Source organism: Amphibalanus amphitrite, unplaced genomic scaffold, assembly GCF_019059575.1.
Source record: "Amphibalanus amphitrite isolate SeventyFive unplaced genomic scaffold, NRLGWU_Aamphi_draft 000366F_arrow, whole genome shotgun sequence".
Lineage (NCBI taxonomy): Eukaryota > Metazoa > Arthropoda > Thecostraca > Balanomorpha > Balanidae > Amphibalanus > Amphibalanus amphitrite.
In genome coordinates this window covers 553599-567520 of record NW_024881860.1, presented here as the reverse complement: position 1 = coordinate 567520, position 13922 = coordinate 553599, and positions in this window count along the sequence as shown.

Sequence of the window (13922 nt, the reverse complement as noted above, 5' to 3'; positions counted from 1 at the left end):
TAGCAATTCTAGACCACGTAGCGCAAAACAAAGACCACCATTGAATTCCCCGTGACGAGCTGCATCGAATCGATACCCATTTTATGCAAAAATATCAACTTTGAAATTTGACCTAATTTGACCTGACCTTGACCTGACCTTGACCAAAACATAATGTTAACTGACCCAAAGGCTGCCTAACCCACAAAATCGTATTTGGCATATAAAATGGATCATAAAACATGCATCACATGATATTTTCATATTGTGACCCTCAGTGACCTCACCTGACCTCTGTGACCTGACCTGGTTTCAGTGACCTCAAATAACAAAATATGTGTTTGACGAACATTTCCTCATCGATGATTTTCATGAAATGCATTGTACTCGATTTTACACCGCATTTCTTGAAATGCCTGTAAACGGTGAAAATTCGACAATTGACCTGACCTGTGACGTCATCGGTTTGACCTAGGTCAATGAAATTGGGTCACAAGGTAGTTCCCTGTTGGGGCTATCCAACACCGTCTGCCGCTTGTCGCTATGTTGCGTGGTTCTCGAGATCTTAGGGGGGGAGTGGCAAATTGCCCCCCCCCCCCCAGCAGGGCGTGTTGCTCGGCAGACCCCAACGCTGGTTAATCGTAGATTTAGAAAAAATGTTGTCTGTGTCATTCGAGGTCATTTTCAGCTGAATTTACCGGAGGTCATGTCACTTTCAGGTCAGAAAGGTCAAATCGATTCGATACCCATTTTATGAAAAACAACAGCTTTGAAATTTGACCTAATTTGACCTGAAATTGACCTGACCCTCACCAGAACATAACCTTAACTGGCCCCAAAGGCTGTCTGACCCACATAATATCATTTGTCATGTAAAATGGACCATAAAACATGCATCTTACGACACTTTCGTTTTGCGACCCTAAGTGATCTGACCTCTGTGACCTGACCTGGTATCAATGACCTCAAATAGAAAAATATGTGTTTAACGGATAAATCCCCCATCGATGATTTTCAATAACTTGCCTTTTACTCGATTTTTACAACTCATTTCTTGAAATGCCTATAGACAATGAAAATCCGACCCTTGACCTGACGTGTGACGTCATCGGTTGGACCCACGTCAATGAAATTGGGTCAAAAGGTACTTCCGTGGTAGGTACTTCCGTGGTAGAGTTGTGACACTTGTTGATATTTGCTATGCTTTATGAAGAGTTTCATTGTGTCTTACATTGGTCTCGTAAAAAAATCATTTTATTTGAATGAGTGGAAATGGCTAGACTTCAGGAAGTGAATTGTTATCAAAAACATGTTTTGGTACTCAATTTCCACGTAATAAATAATCAATCTCCACTTTACGTGCAAGGTGAGGGTCGCCGTGGAGCTTTTTTCTCGATTCATTTTCATTCGTGTCTTTCAACCTCTTTTGTGCTTGACATTTCTATTTTACGGGCTTTTACTCGTATGTGAATAACTTGACCATTTCAATTCAACTAAAAAAAACAAGGTGATTGGAAAATCACAGAGCGACTTTGACTTTGATCGCTTGGAGATGTCGGGACAATGTGTTCAGCAAAACGTTTGCTAATACGTTTGCTGTTGTTCAAAGAAACTTGATCCCTGCTTGTTGACAAAGACTGCTCTGCGACAAAGAACTTATTACAAAATGTCAGCTGACGGGGAGACGAGGGGGCGTCGGCGACACTCCCATACCAAACTCGGCCGGATGTCTCCTGACCCGGAACGTGGCTCTCCAGTCACCGAGGATACATTTATTGGAGTGATTTGACGGAGTTCATAATCACAAATAATATCAAGTTTCTATAGATTGGATCATTTGACACACTTAACCCTCGCCCGCACATGGGGGGGGGGGGTGGTTGCCACCCCCCCCCCCAGGTAGTCTTTCTGCTCTGCACTCAACATTTTTAAAGCTAGAAGGCTGATTTTTCGTATAGCTGCTCTTCTATCCTTTCTTGATGTCCACTGAAAATTTCAGGTTTCTGTGACTTTTGGTTTCGGAGATATGACCTTGTTTTTCAGGTCATGTCATGACCCAAATGGCCAATTCTCGACATCTTGCGTTGGCTATGGGCCTTGTGAGCTTTTGACACCTTGATTTCGGCCTTTTTTACCAGTCTTACCTCCCACCTATCATGGAACATGTTGTTCGACGATGTACAGATGTCAAGGTCAAGGTCAAGGTCAACCTAGGTCATCTAAGATAATCACGTTTTAGGCAAGCGGAATTTACTTTTTGTGAAGTTTTTTGACTGCATTTTTGGTAAAAGCTTCTCAGATCATGATTTCATGTAATATGGACACATAAACAATCGGTGCACACTTCAGTATACACACAGACACACACAGACATACAAACACATATAATTGACCTTGACCTAACTTGACCTGAAATGACCTCAGCAGCAAAAACCTGGTCGGGTAGTGTGAGAAAGAGGTTCTAGCTGGCTTGGCACCAGAAAACGGCATCGTCATCGGTATATGATAAGCAGCGCACTTGATATCAAACGGTGACCCAAAACAGCAACATTTTTTAGTTTGACCTGACCTGGAAGGTCAATGACTGACTTGAGAAGGTAAAACTGGGTATCATTGGATTCGTCTCTTCCCAAAGAATCTTTTTGGTCTTTACCGCTAAGCTCTATCTCCAACAGGAACGAAATGGCGCGGGGGGGGGGTGGCAACCACCCCCCCCCCCCATGTGCGTTCTAGGATGGGAAAATGGCATGTGTGGGCGAGGGTTAATACAACAACGCAGGTCCCCCAAAAACGTAAGCAAATGTACACAAGCTGCAGAGGCCAGGTTATAGGCATTGTTGTGGTTTTAGCATCTCCGGTTTCTGCATTTTTCGACGCCGTGCTTCTGCCGACCGGCACAGCGTAGTTCCGACTGAACAAGAGCGATTGTCTTGTTTGTTTCCGAATGCTGCCTAAATGCAGCCGAGAGTGCCTACCTGCCAGAGATTATCAAACCACCGCCAAACGGAGCGCGCTAAAACGATCGAACGCTCTCAATAATTCAATGAAAAGTAATCGTTTCATACCAGAGATTTATGGCATTTTTGTATCAGCTGGCAAAAATAGACCGCTTTACTATTATAATCGTTGAAAACCTACGATTTCTCAGACTATACCTCCTTACAATAAAAAAATACTCGTAGATTGAAACGCATCAACAAACTGTGTTCCTGTAGATATCTTGGACAGGTATGTAGTAAAGAGCAAGTAGCATACGAATATATTCAAGAAGCAATTACATATAAATAAGCGGACCGGTTTCGTTATCCAAGACTTCTTCAGCGCTTTTTCAAAAACGCTGCTCCGTGTAGCATAGAGCAGATGCAGCTGCATGTGTGCTAATCTGTTGTATTAATCCGCAGTTGATCAGAGAGGGGCTCTACAGAGCCACTACAAAAGAAACTTTCGTAGCTGCCGTCATTGTTCGGTTGATTTTGATATGAAGCAATGCGTTCTCAGGAGCCTATTAAATTGCTGGAGTTCTAGCACTGATATTTTTGCGTTGAATGATCACACACGGGCCACCAAAGTTATGCTTTATTTGTCAATTTCTTTGAAAATTCTGAGATGTGCATATCCTCTAGAGACCCGAGGGCAAGTTTACAGATAAAAAAAAAGACGAAATTTGGGATATAGTCTGCTTAAGTGGTGCGATTGATAAATTTCCAGTCGTTTTGGCCATATAACCCAATGCGCATGCGCAGTGACCTGTATACTATAGTATACATTCGGTTTCAGAACTTATTTTTTTGCACTTGGTTGTTAATATTAAAAGTGATAAATATGCTTTTTAAGGGTCGGATGGACAATGTCCAGCAATGTGATGAATGGACTGATGTGTTCTAAGCCTTTTGAGGTGATATCTGCATGGAAAAAAACATACTTGTTGTTGTAAACATACTCAGGAGCATTGGGGGTGACATCTTGATCACCTAATTCGAGGTCACTCTCACTGTCGGACCCAGGAGCAGGATCGACTCGAGGGATATACTCGTCTCCTGAATCAGAGACATCTAGGTCGGATCCGGAACAGGGGGCGTAGCCAAGGGGGGGGCATAGGGGCCATGACCCCCCCCCCCCCCTGGAGCCCAAAAGGGCCCCATCGTGGTGTCATAGTACGGTAAGGGGCACAATAAAAGTAGCGTAAGGGCCCCTCGGGGCACTCCACTGGGTTCGCGGGGGCCTTTCGGGCCTGAGACCTTGCCGCTAGGGCCCTCTGGGCTCTCTTCATTGGTTATAAAAGGGCCCTTCGGGCCTGAGGCTTTGCCACTGGGCCCCTCGGGGCCCTCTCCATTGGGTTCGCAGGGGCCCTTCGTAATTTTAAGGTAGTTAAGCAAATAACTACGTCATGAAATTAAGAAAATGTTGGCCCCTTCGCTCACATGGGCCCCTTTCGGTCTGATTGGCCCCCCTGAGGAAAATTCTGGCTACGCGCCTGGCCCTGTCAGGCGTTCAGGGGCCCCTTGGGGTCCTTAACATGCTCAGAAATTTTCCTGTAGATCAGAGGACCCGTCACGCGCGCTCAGGGGCCTCTTCATGCACTTAGAGGGCCCTGTCGTGTACTCAGAGAGCCTTTCTGTGGCTTAGAGGGCCCCGTGAAGCGGTCAGGGGCCCCTCCATGCGCTCAGGGGGCCTTGTGTATTCAGAGGGTTTTTCTGTTTCTTAGAGTGCCCTCGTCAAGTTATCAGAGCTTACGAGGCTCTCATGGGCTGTAGGGGGGCTTACCATGGGCCCCTGTAAGTTTAGCCCCCTCCTGGAGGAAATCCTGGCTACGCCCCTGAATTCCGGAATCAGGTGCTTCGAGTATGGCCTTGATACTGGCAGACGATAGGCCACCTATAAAACAGCACAGTTTATCAAACTTCGCTCTATAATCCGACCTAACTTTTCAGTGATGGCATGCAGACTGTGACGCCAGACTGTGACTGTGATCCCTTTTGGTAGTTTGACCATTTATTCTCCATTCAAAAACAGTATTTTACCATCAAATACCAGTAAAACGCCGTTAGGGCGATGAACGAGAGAGCGCAAAGGTGAGTCGTTTACGTGCCTGAATGTGAAATGGTACCCCGACTGACTTGTGTGCAACACCATACTAACCGGTCCCTAACGTTGTGCCATATTTTAGCGCAATAATTATTGAGATGTGTCCGTGGGAACCACAAGTATGTTTACGCTTCACGTCCTGAATGTATACTTGAGTGCATATGTCCTGTTGTAATGTAAGCCTAAGTGTATACTATAGTACACAAATCAAGAAACGAGCGAATCCTGATGGATACCATAGTACACACATTCAATAAGTAGGATTTAATTTTGTGGTTTAGGTATGACAATTATCTTAATATGTGTCTTACAGTCACGATACAATAAAAAAAAATTCAAGAGAGTGGAATATAAGATATAGGGCACTTGCATCATCGGGTGGCATGAAATGAAGTCTGAAGTCCGGATGTATACTATAGTATACAATCAAGTACGATAACACATTTCGTCAAAATTACGAACGCTAAAGCAAAAATAACTAGTCACATATTTGCACAGCACCTTCCTCATAACAAGCAACATGTCAAAAATGATGATAACATGGCATGATAATAAGAAAAAAAGAAAACATGTCGGAGCCTCACCTGAACGCGTCCGTCGCCCCGACATAGCGAAATCGAAAAGGCCCCTGGCGGCAAATTTTGCAACCAAAGGTTTGTTTTTGGCACCAGATGGCAGGCATTGGATCAGTCTGAGGTATGACCATAGCTATTGCGATCTCGGAGTACATCGGAGCGATATAGACGGCGCTGAAGCCATGTATACTATAGTGCACCCGGGGTCTCTAGAGGTGAAATCTTAACCCTAGCCGGCAGAGGCCATTTCGCGTCCTTCGACGGCACAAGGGTAAGGGGTTGGTACGTTGTACGACCATTTTCCAGGGTTGGTACGACCCCCCCCCCCCTCGCGTTTGGCCCCTGATCGAGCTAGAGCTTTGCGGAAAAAAAAACGAGTGTGTTGCGCGTGACGAGGAGAAGCCGATGCTACCTTAATTTAAGGTACTAGGTCATCGGGTGACCTTCCAGGTCAGGTCAATGAACCAAAAGTCGATCAAATCGGGACCTGTTAGAAAGTCGTAAAGTGTGGCTGCTATGGGGATTTTCAGGGTGCTGATCACGAATATCATGTTAGTTTTGATCGCAGATGATGTCTTTATGCATTTAGACCAGGTCAGGTCAGGTCAGGTCAATCTGTAGCGGTTTTGCCGGGTATTCGTAGTAGGGGAGAGTGGTGCAGGAGGCCCCCCCTTAAGCTCAGTTGCTATTTTTAGACAACTGATAATATTTAAGAGCTAACGTGTGCATGCGCTGTGAGCATGCATCATTTTCCCATACATATTTGCATTCAAAATGAATCTAGGGGGTACACAAACCGTAAACTTTAACATTTTGGAAAAAGTTGCAAAAGGGCCTCTTACACTATGGGTATGGTAAGACGCCCCCCCCCCCCTCGGGTGTTTAACAAGGCAAGTCGACTTGCAAAAGACGTTTTGCGAACACAGCTGCAAGGCCTTTTATTTCGAAAAGCTAAGCAAATACGGTGTTATCGAAACCAATAACACTTCCAAAGCGCTCGAACAATGCGAAAACTAGCACAACCAAACGCTGATGACCAACGAAAATTGTACCTATTACCTCTAGAAAAAGAAACAGAAAAAAAGAAACAAAAACAAACTCCTTGAAAAAAGAATGCCACGCCTGCCGCAGGTGCAGGCGTTTTAGCATCGGGGGCGTTTTTTATCGGGGGGGCGTTTTATAATCCTCGAAGGGAGGGCCTCTTAAAAAAATGCAGTGTTGTAACGTCACAATATTTATGGTTTATGAGACATTTGCAGCGCACCAGAACATGGTCTATTCTGAAGCTAACATGTGACAATTTCGATGAGATAAGATTGCATTTGATAGTCATTGTTTTTCAGATATATAAGGGTGATAAAGATGCATATATCTAGCAAGTAAAGGGGCAAAAACAGAAACAGGCTTACCAAAAGTCGCTGCGACGCACCTGATACCTCAGGTTTCGTGAGTTGTTGTTTCAAGAGGGCTTCTGCTTTACAAGAACATTAAAAAATAAATAACATTATTGGTTTGGTAAAAAAAGCGATGGGGCCTCTTACCGACCCTGGGCGTCTTACACGGATCTCCCCTAGGTGTCAACCGCCTTTGACATCTTCGTAGCATGTTACGAAGGCACCAAATCTACTTTGTAAATGTTCAAATAGGTTTCTAAATTCGAATTCAGCTCCAAAAACTAGCCTAGAAACGTGTAAAACTCGAAAAAGTGAACCGAGGTCATTAAAGGTCAATGACCTGACCTGACATTCAGATGACCTTGACATCCACCCTAATGCATGGGAGCAACGTCAAATCACATGTTTGAGCGCTTGAAACCACGAAAAGACTGCAAACGCGCGGCTAATGCGAACCGACATACGCTGAATCGCGATTCTGGCCATGCTATCGAAAATTAGGTCACAGGTCAAAGGTCATTTGGGTCAGGGTCATGACATTTTCAGGGTAGGTGTAAAATTGATCAACGCGAGAGTGTTATAAAAGTTTCGTCGCGATCGGCCGCTTTTTACGCGAGTTATTTGCGAAAAACCTTAGGGGGGTTGTATCAACCCTCTGTGTCGGCGAGGTAGTACTTGTATATTCCTAGAATATTTACTATATAAATGTTTTTTTTCGAAAAACCTGCTCTTATGTAAAATATTCAAGTACATACTCAGGACAGCTTAAGCTCGATAATGTTAAAAATGACGAAATTATGGGCTTTTATGTTTTACCGTTGTTAATTGTTTGATCATTATCAACATCTCACATGCAATTTTTTTTAGTACGTTCTAAGCATCGTACATCAAAACCATTAGAACCACCGTATTCCTGAACTCATCCTGCAGTTAACAGGCATGTTCCGGTTAAAAAAGACTTAAAAATTTGACCTTTTTGCCTACCCGTGACCTGAGCTTTAGTAGTTATAAGCAGCTGAAAATGGCTTCGAACGGCACAGACTGCATTGTTTTCTAATGATATGGCAAAAAACATACAATACATTTCGTATGACATGTAATACCTTAAAATACCATGACATTTTGTGACCTAGCGTGACCTAGATTTGACCTCAAACATAAACAACAGGCTGCTCAATAGCCACAGAGTACTTTCAGCATGATTTTATGAGCGTGTAAACAAAAATGAGCCCATGTGACTTGTTTAGTGTCGGTCAGAGCCCGCAGATTTAACAAACTGAACAATGAACATGTTAGAATATTGATAATATTTACTTTTGTCTGAACTGTGATGTCATCGTTGACCTTGAGGTAAACAAAATTAGGTTTTTCTCGACAGTTTTCGGACTATCAAATGCCGTTTGAATTTTCGGGAGATAGGAGGTGGCTCTGAGGAGTCACCCCTCTAGTCACTCGTGTTGCGAGATATTTATCAGTCGCGCGCGGGTCAAAAAGGAACGTGGCGTATGCCACGCCCACATCACTGTGACCGTCTGTCCCACGCCGTCCACAGGACCTCATTGTTTTCGTAGGGCTGATCCAGCGTAACATATGCGCCCTGCTAACGGTGGCTGGCCACTCTTATAACTCAGACTTATCCGGGCCGTTTCTATTTACCGGCGTACTGAAAATGCACCAATGAAATACTGCATGTCTTTGTCCGCAACGCCCGACATGAAGGCCATTTTAGCTTAATTATTATTTAGGGGTAATCCGAACCAAGATTACTTTACTACAGTCGTCCGAACTAGCAGAGACTGACGACTGCCGTTACCGTAGTTCAAGTTGTAACTTTGGTGATGTGCCGACCATTCTAGCGCTTCGGCGTACGGGGTGTCTTGCTGGCTGTTGCGAATCCCTCTGCCGAATTCCAAGTTACCGTAGTTATGCCTTACAGAACACATTACCTATCATAAAAATGGAGAGCAAAAGAAAAATAGAAATTTGGTGCAGCATGGTGTGCAAAAAGCTTGATTTCTCAACACATATAGCCCTCAAGGTGCGTTCTTGTTTGAAGGCTGCGTCCCGATGGGACTTTCAACGAATGCATGGTAACACTCAAGTAACATGCTTAGGTATTTTTTGACAAAGTTGCTGGATTCAAATGCATATATGGGTTCAATTGCCAAGATTTAATGCAACCTGCATTGCAATGCAGTGACTAATAAAGCACGCAAGTTAACCGCAAACCACAGACGACCGCGTGCACATACAGCTGGCAGCGATTTCTAGCAGCATTTCTTATAAAGCACGCCTTCGCCACGCCAAGCCAAGACATACTGCTAAGAAAGTAGCTGCCGACACTTCGTCAGTTAGGAATGGAGTTTGTGAAAAATGTGGTTGCTGGCCCGTATCTCTCTGATATGACTTATTTTTGGACCACGTCTTGACGAGAAACCAAAATAGAACAATTGTAGAACGTTCAATTGTAGGTAGAGCGTTTAACAGTAGTGACAGTCACATCAAGGAGCTGAAGGGACATCTGAGTGGAAGCGCTAGCTTTGTGTCTATGGATTGATACATTTTGATATTAAAGGGACCCTCCCACCTTAACATTAGATTTGAGTTGAGATAGCCAAAATGGGGTCCCTGGCTCACAATTACCGGTTTCGGCACTCACAACATCGAGAAATACCTTAAATCGGAAATATTGAATTTCAAAATTGCAGCATTTTGATTCAGAGGGGCTAATGCTTAGGAATACCCCTCTGAATGTGTGACGTCAGCGCAAATATCTAACTATTTTTAAATGTTTGACTAAAACGTTTTGTAGCACGCGGTGGTATATGCTATTTGCGCGCAACATCTGCCGCAAACGCCACACTTCTAAAATAAAGTCGCTAGAAACAGCGGAGATCCCAAAAAAGTAAACAAAAGTAAAAGTCTAATATCTTGAAAACCGGTGAATATTTTTCGGTGAAATTTGGTAGATATTCGTTTTCGCTCTTTCTGAACCGAGCGACATCACTTTAATGCCAATTCATAAACTTTTTTGAAGGTGGGAGGGTCCCTTTAAGTGCTGTGGCACGTGCATTTATAGATACATGAGTTTGGAACAAGCTTCCGGAAACGGCAAGGGAGCGCAGAACTAAAACATGTCAAGGATAACTACAATATCATGTTCGCATAACTGTAATGACGCCTCTCCATCGGGATGAGCATGTCTCTGAGTTTCGATGCTGCCTGCCAGAGGAGCACCTTCCTGAGTTTAGAGGACGTCTCTCTAAGGAAAGCACAGCTCTCCTGTGAGCCCGCCTGTGGCCACTTACCGCGGTGGAGGAGCGCCATGTCCGGTCTGTCGGGGCGGCCGCGCGGAACTGTCGTCGCCGGCGGCGTCGGGACTCGGTGTGCTGTCGTCGCCGGCGGCGTCGGGCGTCGGTCTGCCGGCCGCCGACGCCGGCACCGACTCCTGTACGGCGGCGTCGACCTCGACCCGAGTGGGTACGGGCGGCCGGGTGCGGGCCGCCGCGCCGGTGACTGACACCGCTCCTCTCCTCACTCCCCCGCCCACAGCGGCGCGCGACAGAGCCGTCACTTTGGAGCGCCGCCGGCCCCGCCCGGACCGTCGCCATGGGTCGTCAGAGCAGACACACCGACCGAACTTCCTGGTTCAGCTGGAAAACACGGCCCGACCGGCGCGGTGGCGGTCCCACATCCGACACCGGTGGATGATTTGCTGCAGAGATTCTGTACACAGATGTCACTGCTGTTAATTTGAATCTAGGTGATGTAAATTCATAATTACCTGTTCCGTGATACCTGATACCGTCCGTTAGGATCTTCGCAACAAAAATGGTCAAGGTAGGTAGTTAGTATCGGAAGGAAACGATGCCTATAGAAGACAACAACTGATGTTCAACAACTGCCGTGATATTCTGAAACTTCCATGCTGTTCGTTGCTGGAGAAAAGCTAATCAATAGTAAACCCAACCCCTGTCTTTGAGGTCCTAACTTTTGCCATGCTCGTAATTCCCTTCTATATAGGTCTGGGAGGAAACCTGAGATGACAGGCGATGAACCATGGTCAGGAACTCAGATGAGGTCATGGCCATTCTTATAAAGAAAAGAACGGAGGGACGCTCCGTCATTTCTAAGATTAGACGGAATTTGGTTATCATAAAAGGACGAAGACGAAAGACGGAACCTGTTAAAAGAACGAAGCCAGATTGACGCTACCCCCACCCAAAAGGACGCGTTTCCGTATCATAAAGAGACAAAGACGCCTCTGGTGACGTAAGACTTTGCGTTGTTCGTGAAAAATGACGCACCAGAAATAGCGCTGCTCTTCAGCAGCGCTTTTTACGGCATAGATACGATATTTAGCTGGTTGCGAGAGCAACTTGTGCGAAATGTGTTTCAAGCTGCATGCTAATCGATATGTGAACTGTATAACATTGGTCGGGAGTTATTTCAGACGAAAATTAGTCAATTTGACATGCAGACCAAGTGCCTATAGACCGCCACCTTTTTTATCTCTACCACCTGTCCCGAGCCGCCACGCTAACTCAGGGTGTCTGCGTTGTTCCCTTACCGCTTATTAAACACCCTATCACTGAGTAAGACATAGGCATTACCACATTTATACGCAAAAACAATCTATGATGTGTTTCAGCCTAGCAGGAAAGACTACAACATATTACATACTTCGCCTATCTATATTATCCTTGATCGTAGCCAAGGCAAAGGCTATATATCGTAGCAGACAACAGCCCCCGGTCCCACAAAAATTCAAATATGATCCCAAATAATTGCAGGTTCTCATTTTATTATACCTATATAGCGATCACACAGTATTTTCTTAGTCTTATTGCATTCTTTGTGACGAAATTTATAAGAAAATATTGCAGGAAATAATTCCTGTTTCATTTACTAAAGCTCTTGATCATTTAGACGAAAAACGCATCCTAGAAAAACAACGAAGGGGGAGGGGTAGAGGGACGGAACCTTTATGATAACCAACAAGGACGGAATCGTTTAATTCATTGAGTTCTTTTTTTCCTTCCGTCCCTCCGTCCTTTTTCTTTATAAGCATGACGTACCTTTTTGGCAGTCGTGACTACTATGATGAATACATTTCAAGGGTAATTTTGCTTTTTTGTCATTATGCGCAGAAAAAAAGTTGGCAACTCGCACTTCAAATGTGATTTCTATATACTTGAAAATGCCTCGCTTTTTAAACAGAATCACGTGTTTACAGATTATGAATATAAAGTAAAGCTTTCTGCTGCTCATCAGATGACGTAGCGGTGTGGGGAGGGGAGGGGGTGGGAGACACAAGGGAGGGGAGGAGGGGAGCGGGGACACAGTGGGGGACCTTGAGGACGTCTGTCTGGTGCGGGTCATGTTAGCTGCATGAGCGGGTCGCCCCCTGTGACGGAGACGGGCAGACACGGGCGACCACCTGCCGCCCCCAGCGGCGACGGCGGCCCTGCCGGTATCCTCAGACCTACCCACCAGCGCCCTGCCTGCCCACCGTCCCCACCCTCCCACCTGCTGCCCCGGCAGCGGTGGCCCCGCGGTGTCCTCAGGGCGGCCTACCTACCACCAGCGACCCACCCTGCCCACCGTCCCCACCCTCCCACCTGCTGTCCCCAGCGGTGGCGGCCCTGCCGGTGTCCTCAAAATGCTTCTCACCGACCCACTGTCCCCATCCTCCCATCCTCTCCTCATTCCTCCCGCCTGCCCCCTCACAACCTCTCTACCTGCCCTGTCCATTCCCTTCCACCCTCCCTCGTCTCTATCTATCCCCATCCTCTGCACTGCCCCTTCCTTCCTCATACCTCCCCACTCCTTCGGGCTTCTATTTATTCACACCTTCCCAGCCTCCCATTCTTGCACCGTCCCCAACCCTTCCCACCCGACCCAATACACTCCCACTCTTATCCTATTCAGTATTCTTCCACCGTCTCCATCCCTTCCCGGCACGCTTCCATCTTTTTTACTTGCTTCCATCCCATTCTCCCATTCTGTCCCTTCCACCCCTCCCATCCTCATATCCACACCTATGTATAAAGTATACACACAGTGTGTATGGGTGTGGGTGATTGTAAAAAATTAAACATTGCCCCAACGGTGCTGATGCAAGATAATTACTTAGTAATTATAATATCTGCATCATCACAAGCAGTAATCATGCTCAGTTGCCTCATATGCCACACAGCAACTGCAAGTTTTAATTGATGCCTTGTTGGGCCTGCACGGGTCAGATAGACAACTAGGCCAATGTGATGAAATATGTCTGGAGCATTGTCTTCATCAAGAATGCGCTTATTCTTGGCGTCTACCTACCAAAATAACATAATCGTGAAGCGGATTATGCAATGAAAGCATTATAATGACCATTGGTGATTGATTCTATCGACAATTGTCCAACATTTATTTACCCGTTCTGAGACTTCCTATCAGACCTCAAGAATACAAGCTACAAATTTAAGGTTATTTATATGTTTCCGCATATTTGTCATTTTCGCAGCTCTGCGTCCCCCTCTCACTGTAATATCCAATGAAAGGTCCTGCTTCAACTACGCTGATGCGATTTCTTAGCGACGTAAAGCGTGGTAATAGTGAAGTAAACTGAGCGATTGTGCTGGCCACCATCCACCGGTGAAGTACGAGTAAATGTCCGCCCGTCGTTCTCGACTATAATCTTACGCCGACGGGGGAGAACCGAGTGCAGGACTCCGGAAGCGACAGGAGCACACCGGTAGCACGTCAGTCGTTCATTGTTCAAGGTCCGCCCGCATTCGGCATTGACCCTGTCCGCCGGGCCGTGAACTCCTGTCCATAGGGGCTGCTCTGTGCAGAGTGCAGACTGCACCGGGAGACTGCGACGCCAGACTGGCCGCCAGAC